General features: G+C 42.8%; 1 pseudogene; it reads right to left on the bottom strand.

Moving 5' to 3' along the window:
* Nucleotides 1-6445: 6445 nt before the first annotated feature.
* Nucleotides 6446-9022, bottom strand: LOC102019756 (annotated as a pseudogene).
* Between the last annotated feature and the right edge of the window lie 2734 nt (nt 9023-11756).

The raw sequence follows: 11756 nt of genomic DNA, 5'->3' as shown, positions 1-11756 counted from the left end.
GTCAAAGCAATAGAAATCTGGCTAACACAACGATCATGGACAGGGATTAACTTTTTTTTTCTTTTTACAGCAGAGAATATGGTACACAGATATGAAGCCCAAACAGTGCTATTGTTTTGTTTTCATGAAAGAAACCAGCCTCTGTGTGAAATGGACACATCAACTATAACATGGCCATCACAGATAACCAGAGCCTAGTCCTACTCAAACCATGTCTGAAATCCTTCTGCCTTGATGTTCCAGTTACATTAGTTTTTAAATTCCTTCACAATTTAAGAGATTATATGGCATTTTCTTTCTTTTTTTGTTAATGAAAACACCACATTCTACTACAAAGGCTCTGATCAGTGCAACAATGTGGAAGAAAGACCAGATTATTGAGGATCAGCAAGACATGTCATTTTATAGGTCAGAGGTCAAGTCTATTGGAGTCAACAGAGGCAGGCAGGGTCATTTAGGATATAAGAGATCAAGAAATTGGTCAAAACATCATGGAAAAATATATTAAAGATGAGATTTGCTATTTGCAGTGACATATCCAGGTTCTGACTTCAGTGGTAACAGCCTGGTGAGGTTCAAGCAAAGTCCTGGGGCTGAGAGGTGGTACCTCCACCTTGATTGCTGGAAGTAGGTGTAAAATGTGTCACCTGTCTGTAAATGTCTCATGGCCTTATCTTCACAATGGTTCTTCTGTATTCTTTATTACTTAATCTTTATAAAGGCCAAATCAAGGCACTATTTAATTTTTACTGCCCTTTCTTTCCCTACTTTCTTCCTTTCTCTCTCTCTGAGATTGTCCCTTTGGACTGTCAGGTAATTTAACAGATGCCATAAGAAAACCTTTTGTACCACTTTTTTGGAGGTTGTACATTTTATTATGACCAGGACTAGAACTTGATTCTTTGCAGTAACAGATAACTCAGCATGTTTTTTCCAATGCTGGGACATATCACTGTACTACAGGCACACCCAGTGCCCTTGACCAATTGCCCTAGAGCTTCTTTTCTTGCTGCTCTCTCTGTCTGGAACACTTTTTCCTACCTACCCACTGGGCTTACTTCCTCTGTTCCTCCAGGTGACAGTTGAGCAAACAGCTGATCAGAAAGACCACTTTAAATAAAACAATATTTCTCTACCTCTGGGTGCCAGCACTGTTAGCCTCATTGCTTCCTTTATTTTTCTCTGGTATTCTTCACCTCCTGCACAATACATTCTGTGCACTGTCTGCCTCCTTTCATTAGCATGGATAGTAGAATTTGCAGTTTTTTTACACTGCTGTGTTCTCAGTACCCAAAACCAGATTTGATGTTGTTAAATACTGGTATGATTTAATTTACAGTCAGGGACATTGATTCTTTCCAAGATAAGCAAGGAAAAAAATGTGCATTTTAAAGAATATGTGTTTTTGTTTAATTTCCCCTGTCTCTTCCCTTTACAGTGACCACAGATTTTGGCTGAATGTGTCTCTGGGTCTAATTTTCTTGAGTGTGGGTCAGCTTCAAAGGCTGGGAAATGAAATGGAGAAGATAAGCTGCAATGTCATCTTAACTGGGAAGAGCTGGGGTGGGAGAGGTGGGAAGGGGTGTTTAATGAGTATCCAGGCACTCAAGTTCTCAGCAATACCAATGAAAAATATGACACTGTCACAAGGAGATATACAATGAATGTTATGGATTAGATCTTGATGTTCACCAAGTGTCTCACATATTCAAAGATGGAGCTTTTGGAAGGTGATTGAATTATAAGAGTGCATGACCTGAAAGGGTTATTTCCCTTGCTGGTACCCTCTTTTTCCTCTCTGTTCCTTGACCACCATGATGTGCAAAGCATTCCTCTGCCTGATACTTCCCTCATGTCATTTCTGCTTTGAAGCCAGCCAAACATAGGCTGAAAATGTGAGCCAAAGTAAACCTCTCCTTAAATTTGTGGGTGTTGGGTATTGTGAGAAGACATTGAGTAAGATTAATTTGGTACCAAGAGTGGGGTCACTGCTGTGCCTGTACCTGACCATGTTGTTTAGAAGTCTTTGAAACTGGAGTGCAGGAGGATTTTGGAAAGGTTTGGAGATGCCAGCTAGAGAAGCGCTGGAATGTTGTAGGCCATGCTTGATGGGAAATTCTGATTGGAGCTCAGAAGACAAGAATGATCATAGAAGTGCAGACAGTAAAAACCAGGCTTTGAACATTTCAATTAGGAAACTTGGGCACTTGGACTCAAAACCATGTGTGTCATACTCTGGCAGAAAACTTATCTATATTTTCCTATCCTGAAATGTTGCTGGAGACTTGGATTAAGGGCACTGGACTAACTAATTTGGTTAAGGAAATTTTAGGTTGTGGAGTGGGTACTGTTTGTGACTTTTAGGTACATCTACCATGAGAATCAGAACCAAAAATCAGAGCTGAATAATTTATTTTATTGGTAGCCAGAAGGGAAGTGTCTTAAGTTGGGGCCAAGTTTTGGCCCTAACTTAAAGTTTTGGCCAAGGAGAGCTTGACTGTTAAAAAGATTAGCATTAAAAAGAAGCCAAGTGCTTTGGATCAGGACAATAAGAAAGATACTTTGATGGCACTACAAGAATCAGCAAGACCTCACCATTTTCAGGCTTAAAGGTGCAAAAGTAGAAAAATTTTCTTTGAGAAAAGAGCCTAAGTGTTGCTTGCTGGAGAGGTGCCTCCTAGGGAATTGGGTCCTATCGTAGTCAGGGTTTGCAAGGGAAACAATTTAATACAGGAACATAATTTATAGGATTAGTTGATAGTAGTCACCCAAAGAGTCAGGTACAAAAGCGTGCAGGAGATCTGTCCACACACTAAAAACACCACGAATCCAGCTGAGGGCCTACATCCCACAGCAATGTCTTGCATGAGTCCATCTGAAGACCTAGAGCATGTAACAATGTCCCCCATGATTCCAACTAGAGGCATGGAGCCCACAACAATGTCTCATGCAAGTCTGTTTCCTGGATCTGCACTGGGAAGGCCCAAAGGTCAGTGGTAGAAGCTAGAAAGTCTGTGCCAGTGGGATGAAGAATCTGTGCCAGCAGGCTGAGGAATCTGCATTGGAGTCAGGAAGCAATGCTCAAAGTAAGGACCAGAGCTCCCCGTAAAAGTATCACAGCCATCCTCAGCAACAGTGAGGTCCCAAGCTCCTACATCAATGAGAAGAGCTGAATTCATATCAGGAAAGCCAGCACAACAAGCTTCTCCAGGAGACTGAACAGCACACCATCTTCCCCTCCAGAGCAAGGAAACAATGCTCAAAGCAAGGACCAGAGCTCCTCTAAAGTGAACCATAGCCATTCTCACAACAATAAAGTCCTGAGCTACTCTGATGATGAGAACAGCTGAATTCATATCAGGAAAGCCTGCATGACAAGCTCCTCCAGGAGAACCGACAGCACCAGGAGAACCAACAGCTCCCTAACAGCACCTCTTCTTCTCCAGTTCTCTTTTTTATTTTGTTGCAACAATCCTCAAGTGGGCCTCCCACATCCAGCGCCACACTGATTCAGTTCAGCTGGGTGTTACAAGTTGAGCACCAGTTGTCAGTCCACCACAGTGCCCTAGAATTCACTTCACAGTATTCAGACATCTGGGCACTCATACACATCTGTAGCCATGGTCCATGGGGGCCTGGCTATGCCTCAAATTAGTAAAAGACCTTGGCATCATCTGTGTGGCACTAGTTTTATGGGCATGCAAAATGCAATAGTTGTGATGTTAGGGAGGTTTCCACTTGAATTTCACAAGAAGGTTTGGGAAGCCAGGCAGTGTCCCTTTGAGAGGGCAGTACTTAAAGCTGTAAGAGTGAAGTCTTACAGTGCAGTAGAACCTCAAGAAGTTTGAGACACCAGGAATGTGAAACTTCAGCTGAGGAAGACCAAGGCAGTGAGCAGATCTATCCCAAAAGAGAGACCATGATGGCTGCAAATGGAAATGCCAGATGGGTGGGACTACCCAAACTGTTTAGAGTTCATATCTTGCTGGGTGCTGGACATGGAGTTACAGAATTTAATGTTTTCCCTCCTGCATTTCAGTCTTGCTTTAGTCAGACTAAAGCAAGATTTTCTGTTTTCTTCTTTTTCCCACTTTGGAGTGGGAATGTTTATGTAGTGCCATTTATACGTTGACAGTGGTTGATTTCCTTTTAGATTTTTACAGGAGAACACAGCTAAGAGTTTGCCTTGAGTATCAGAAGAGACTTAGGACTTGGACCTTTCAGCAATGCTTAACTATTAAAACTTTGGTGATTCTTAGGAATGGACTAAATGCACTTTTGCATAAAGATATGGACATGAGTCTTCTAGGGACCAGGGGTGGAATGTTGTGGTTATATCTAGATGTCCTCTAAGAGCCTCCTGTTTTCAGAGGTGGGACTTTTAGAAGGTAATTGGATTATGGGGCATGATTGAAAGGGTGTTTCTCCTTCCTTGCCTACTCCATTTGCTGTTTCCTGATCACCATGATGTGAGTAGATTTCCTCTGCCAGACCCTTCCCCATGCCATGTCTGCCTTGGGGTCAGGCAATCACAAAAATGTGAGTCAAACTGTTCCTCTTTAAAGTTTTTATGGAAGTCAGGTATTGTAGCTCGGCAAGAAGAAATCATCTGAGATAGTGAGGTTCCTGAATGAGAAGAGAGTGGCTAGGGAAAAGTGCACATATGGAACATATGGAAAGCAATCCAACAGGATGAAGTACTTAAGAAAAAGTTCTTAGAAATAAAAATAAAACTATGCAAGTATGTAAGATGATGGATGATGAAATGGAAAAATGTCTTAGAAAAATATACCAAGAAGAACAGTGGGAAGGTAGATACAAGATAAAGGACTATTCCAGGAGGCTGACATCTAATAGCCACACCACCAAGAGAGAACAATAGTGTTCATGAGTTTACCAAATGGTATAAGAATATTGACTAGGAAAAGAATAAATCAACATCAGATTAAAAGCTCCCAGAGTAATAAACAGGAAAAATCCGTATCAAGGCTTATCATTGTAAAGTATTATAACAGTGGGGATAAAAAGGTAATCCTAAGAGCTGCCAGGGACAGAAAGAGAAAAATACAGCAACAATACTAGAGGAAAGAGGTCAGACATGAACACCAGGAAATAACCTGGCATGAGGTGTCTCAGTAGCAACAATAGAAGCTAAGGGACACAGGAGACTTCTGCTAAGAATCCTGGGAGAAAAAGTTTTCTTGAATCTATTCAGAGATTTATTGAGTATAAGATATGACAAAGACATTTGGGCCTTTCAAATTATTTAAGTTATTTTCTTGTAGTAATCATTAGTGCTATTCAGTGTTTCCAGTCTTTTAGGAATTCTCTTTCCCCTCTGAGTTGGTGTGGCCATCCATGTCAAATGTCACATGGAAAGGACATACATTGCCATGAGGAAGCTTTGCTATACAAATTCCTTCAGTTGGTCTCCACAACCAATAGGACTTTTGATGATGACTCTTCCAGTGCTTGGATTCTGCACTGAGGAGATGCAGAACAGTCATGCTATGCAGCAAGGAATAAACCTTTAGTGCTGAAGTCACTAAGGTTTAGAGGTCGTGTGTTACTGTGGCAACATCTATCCCATCCTGACTGACAGGCCTCCCCATAGTCTTTAACAGGAAGCTATTGAAGCGCATATTCAAAACTAGTGTTAAACAACGCTGTGTGACCTGGTAACTCTAGGCTCCAACTCTAGAAGGGTGATTTTCTACAGCTGTATAGCAAATCTGAAGTGTCAGGAGCATTGGCTCAGAATGGAGCCAGAGAATAGGGTGGCTCTGCTTAGGACTCCCAAGGGGAAAATGGACCAACAGATTATCTGATGTATATATCCCAGAACTTTTGCACTGAGCAACTTCCACAGCCATTTTTTATTTTGAGATAGGATCTCAGTAAATCACTAAACTGCCCAGGCTGGACTCAAACTTGTGATCCTCCAGCCTCAGCTTCCCAGAGTGCTGGGATTACAGGTTTGTACCACCAAGCCTGGATAATACTATAAAATTTTTGATTAAGAAGTATTTTACAGAACTATTAGAGATTATGGGAAAAAGCCACAGGTTTAAGACAATGATTGAATTAAAACACAGGCAATGTTTAACTCCAGGAAAAACAAAGTGTAAGAAAGGAAACATCACAGAACATTACCTACCTCAGAAATAAAGAGAATGATAAATTCTGAATATCAACTTAATTTAAAATTAAAATTTGTAATAGAAGAAGAAAGGGATGAGATGGAAGATCTCAAATTTTTATATAGTGTAATAGGAATTTAATAGATGATGTTTAAACTTGTTAACTCAAGAGAAAAATGCTGGAACTGAATTAGACACGACAGACAATAAATGTTAATTACAATTATTATTACTTGTGGCCTCATGAATTTATAGTTGTTTTATGAAAGAACACTGTGAATGTGCTAATAAAATGGCTTATATTGTTATATTTTTAAAGTTCAATATGATTTTATTTAGAAATTTGCAAAGCTCAAGGTGGGATCTCATCTGTTGTTAAAAGAAAGCGATTTTCATGTCATATATTCAGCCACTTTAGCTTCTGAATAACAGCAAGGGCAGTTTCTCTTCAAGATCCTCACTCCAGCACTGAGCCAGGTGCTCTGCAAATTGCAGGGACAGCACATTCGCTGCTGGGAGGTGCGTGGCAAATCCTCTCTCCTGAATGCTCTCCAGCTCCTTTCCAAGCACATGTGAGGTTTTATTTTCACTGCTCCGCACAGGTCCCCCTGAACATCCTTAACTTTCAAGATGGAAAAATGGTGAAAGGATCCCTTAACTCATTGCCCGCAACAAACCCAACCGCCTGTTAATTCTTGGCAACTACAAGTATAAAATACTTGAAATCTATAAGATGTTCCACATTTAAGGGAACAACTCAAACGTTAAAAAATTAGGTAAAGCAACATATTTTAATTTTTAAAATGTTACTTAATAAAACTTGTCGAGACAAGATATGCAGCCTGTTCTTGCACTTGGAATTATAAATCTACAGCCGATATACTCTGATGGTCGAAAAAACAGGATAAAGAAACCAAACAAGTAACAGCGCCTGTTGGGAATGTTATGTTTTAAATTTTGTTAACTGAAGTTAACCTGAAGAAAGGAAAGGTCTACAAACCAACATTCAATGTTAAATGTTGAGGTAGATTTTTTTTTCTACACAGTAAAATGAAGGTAACAAAGAATACATACAACTTCTAAATCTTCTTTTTTAAAAAAGCTCAAGTTGCAGTCCCCTTCACAAGCAGGACATTTATAGACCATGAGGCTCAGCGGTCAGATTCTGGAGTTCAGTACTGGAGGTGGTACTAGTGGGTTCAATAATCAATCTTGGGTCAATCAACTCTCTCCAGAAAACAGTGATCTTCTTCTCCTGCATCACAGCATACTCCACGACCTCGGTTCCATTTTCATTGTGATAAACCAAGTCAAATTTCCCAGGTTCCTTCACGGCCGGTAAGGCTGACAGGATTTCTATATCTACTTGCTGGGTCTCTGGATTGTGGCTTAATAGTTTTCCTTCCTTATAGTCAGAGACATCAGGAGAATAATCTGATGTTAGTTCCAAAAGCCTAAATGCAATCTTTTCTCCGACTTGCGGGGCAGCTGCTAATAGTGGTAAGAGGCTATAGTCCTTCTTGGGTATCTCCACCGGATTCTGGATGATAGTAGATGAGTTTGTTACGATCTCATGGAGTTGCTGCTGCTTCTGACACTCCGAGTTTTTATTTAAGACACAGGACAGAGCTTGGCCTTGACCTCTCGCTCCCTTCCAGAAAACAAAGTCCTCTCCTCGCCCCCATCCTCTGCCGAAGCTGGGCAGAGGGACAGGCTGTCTGTCGTGGCTTGGGTCAGAAGGCTTCCAGCCCGTGGCAGCCGGCGTGCGCGGGGATGGCCCTGGCCCGGGGTAGGCCCTTCCTGACAGGAGGCCGGCTGTTTTGGAGAAGCTGCTCCAGCGCTCCGGCGCCAGCTTGGGGGCCACGGGCTCATCACCCGATTCCCAACTGGAGTCCAAACTGGATGACGACGACGAGGCCCTGGGGGCCTTGCCCTTGCCAGAATCGAGGTTAAGGGCGGCTTTCGTACACAGTTTGTTGGCAGCTGTGTTTTCTGCAGAGGGCCCTTCCTTTGGTAACTCGGCCGCCAGCTTCTCGGGGGAGCTGCCGGCCTCCGGCGTGGCGCTGCTGAGCCGATCGCTGCCTGAGCCGCAAGAAGACTCCGACCCGGAGGAGGAAGCGGGACTGTCCTCGGCCTCAGCGCTGCCCCCGCCTTTCCTTCGGGCTTTGCCCACGAGGTTGCCGGCAGAGCCTTTGCCGGGACTACAGCTCGGGGCGCTCCGCCCTAGGACCGCCTGTGCTTTCGGAGGCCCGCGGTTCTTGGTCTGCTTTTCACACTCACGCTTCTTCGTGGGTGACTTCCGTCTGGTCTCTCCGTCCTCGTCATCCCCCGCGTTGTCACAGGCCGCCTCGTTTCCCCGCTTGCTTTTCTTCCTCACAGGCCCACCCGGCACGGCGTCTGCGTGCGGCTCCGACGCCTCCTCCTTCCCGCGGCTGTTCTCCCGCCTCTTCCGGGGCTGCTCCGAGAGGACGCGACCTCGCTCGGCCTCTGGATCCGCCTCCAGCTTCGAAGGCCGCTCCCCGGCTTTCACCGGCAGGAAGTGAGTATCGCCCCGACTGCTGACCGGGGCAGGAAGCTCGGGAACTTCGCCGTCTTCTAACTTGACTCTGAGGCGGTCGTTGTCCCGCACCAGGCGCGCGCTCTCGGCGGGAGGCAAGAGTCTCCCGTCCAGGTAGAGGCCCAGGACGGCGCCGGAACTGAAGCCGAAGCGCTGGCGGATGAGACGAATGAGATCCGTGACGACTTGGCATCTGTTCGTGTCTACCAGAAGCCAGAAGACAGTACAATTCCGGGTGACTGGCGGCGGGGAGTCAAACTGAAGCTGTAGTCTAACCATGTCGGACGCCGCCATCTTGCTCGTGCGCAACGGAAGCCGAGAGAGACGGCTGATCTTGTTATTATTGCCACTTGGGCTCCGCAGTGCCGTCTGCCCCTCGTGGTCAGCCTAGCTGCTGACTAGTGGTTATGGGTGTGCTGTTGTTATGATGACTTTCTCGTTCACTAAGTCTGGTTCACAGAAAGGGGTCTGAAGCTCAGAATGTTAGGAAAAGACGGCACAAGGGTTCCTATACATTGTGACCAGAGATTAGTGTGATTACAATTTTTTGTGATACTTCCCAAAGTAAAGGAGAAGAATAATCTATTCTACTATTTCAAACACTCAAGCTATCCTTTGAGGAGAATAAGACTCCTGGGGATCTCATTTATTGGGCAGAATTAAAACTGAGGAGTGAAGTGAATGTTATCTTAGAGTGCACCATTCTGACATTTGTTAGTCACAGGACTGTGTATGAGTTAACTTAGACACCAGGTCAGTGGCCTCAGCAGTAAAATGCCTATCAAAAATTCATGACAGCTTGTAACTACCATAATGCCTAGCATGTGCTTGAATGAGCCCTCTGGCTTAGTCCACTTAGAATGCTATAATAAAGTATTTGAGATGGGATAATTTATAAACAGAAATTTATTGCTTACTGTTCTGGAAACTGGGAAGTCCAAGCTCAAGGAGCAGGCAGAACATGATGGAAAAGGTGAAAAAACTCCCTCAGACCTTTTTTATAAAGACTCTAATCCCACTGCTGACCTAATGACCCCCTCAAGACACTACCTCTTAATACATGGCTTTCAGGGTAGGTTTCAACATGTGCTATTGGGACAGGGAGCACATTCAGACCATAGCAGCCTTGAACCCAAGTCCAGCTTTCAGCAGCAGTAGATTCTAGAGAGCAGGAGGCAGTCGTATTTCTGTTGGGTCCATAATTGCCACCGGAAGCTGGAGCATTTGGAGTAGGTGGGTAACCTATGAAATCTGTGCCCATACTAAGAGGTAAATTGAGAGTTACCCGACTGGAAAGTTCTGGATGGCCTCTGGTTGGTTCGGAAGATGGAGCTCTCAGGTTTGTTTAGAAGCCTCCGGAACCAACTAAATTGCAGGCACTGTGTTAAATTCAAGGATATGGTTCCCACTCCCAGGCCTGGAGCCACAAGGTTCTCCCCTTCACGACTCTGCCTCAAGAAAGCCCTTTCATGCAGAAGCCATGTGCTCCATGGACTGGCAAGACAGAATGGAAAAAGATGAAGCAAAGAATGAACCAGGAGAACGGAAACCCTCAATCTCCATGCACTTTCATTAATATTTGTTTGTTCATTTAGGAGTCAAGGTGAATTATTCACTTTTATTGACAATGAGTTTATTGCTCAGTTTCCGCCCTCCTCCATCTGGCTGCAGGATCTGTATGTGGTTTATCTGTGCCCATTTCTTTTCCTCATGGAGTTTTTAGCCAGTTTAGATTCATGTTAGAAACTAAGATATTTTGTTATTTAAAAAATAGAGGCGGGGGCCTTTGTGGAGCAGTTTAGATAGTTCACACTGACCAAGTCATTTCTGCTTTAGCCAGCCAAACTTTTAACATGCGGCGTTTCTGCTCCATTAGTTCCCAAAGATCAGAAACAAGAGGCGTTGGTGCAAAGTAGTCTAGATGCATGAAACATTATTTTGAAATAGTTTGTTTTCTTTTAAATGTAAGGAAATCTGGAATGTGTCGTGTTTTCCAAAGATCATCTGTTTTTCTCTAAGGGGTTTTAATGAATTCATTTTAAAAATTAGCCTGCTTGGTTCATTACTTTTTACTTGGAAGTTTCTTATGTCAACAGTGAAAGTTGGTCTCCATTGGATACTTCTTTGTGAAGTTGTCTTCTTTCTTGTCATTCATATGACCTTGGAGGCTATGAGGGTTATGCCAGACAATGTTAGGGATATCCTGACTCTGGGCTATGAAACAATCAAATGTTGTTTTGCTGGATTCAAAATGATTCACAGATTATAGGGAAATATGAGAAGAATTTATAGTAGAATTAAGTAAATAGTAAAATCCCATCACCTGGTTGCCACCCTAGTTTCGAGTTAGGTATGTGATCATTAGACTTAAGAATGAGGTAATGTGTAACTTGAATTCAAGCAACTTAGCCAGTAAGATCACCCTGTCAAATTGTGCTTAAGGTTAATCAGAACCACTTTACTACTCGATGCATATTGGAAGCAAAACGATTCCATTTATCTATGTTCCTAACATTAATAAAGCTGGTTTAAATATTTTGTAAGGGTTTAGGTAATTTGAGGCAGACAGATGACCTCAGAGTGAGTTAATTTGTCACTAAGACTACTGGGAACAATCCACTTCCTATGACAAATATAGCTTAGAGTTTCAGGTGAACAAACATTATTTTCTTGCTAATTTTCTCAGACTTTCTTTTTATATTTAATAATTTAACTTTATTTCATCTTACAGAATGCTTTATTGTGACATTTTCATACACGCACACACATACATTGATTCCTTCCCCCAGCCTTCTTGCCTTCCTCTCCCCCTGCCCACTTCCCTTTTTCTTCTCTAAAAGTTTCCTTTCTACTTTTATGTCATCTCTCTTCCTTTTCCACCCTGGATTCCACATATGAGATAAAATGTGATCTTTGTCTTTCTGAGTCTGGCTTATTTTGTTTAACATGATGATCTCCAGTTCTATCAAGTTACCTATGAATGACATGATTTCATTCTCCTGTATATCTGAGTAATACTTCATTGTGTGTATATATATCACATTTTATTTATCCATTCA

Source organism: Chinchilla lanigera, unplaced genomic scaffold, assembly GCF_000276665.1.
Source record: "Chinchilla lanigera isolate Chin_1 unplaced genomic scaffold, ChiLan1.0 scaffold00001, whole genome shotgun sequence".
In the NCBI taxonomy this organism is placed as follows: domain Eukaryota; kingdom Metazoa; phylum Chordata; class Mammalia; order Rodentia; family Chinchillidae; genus Chinchilla; species Chinchilla lanigera.
Note: the sequence above shows the minus strand (reverse complement) of the source record. Positions and strands in the feature narration are given on the sequence as shown.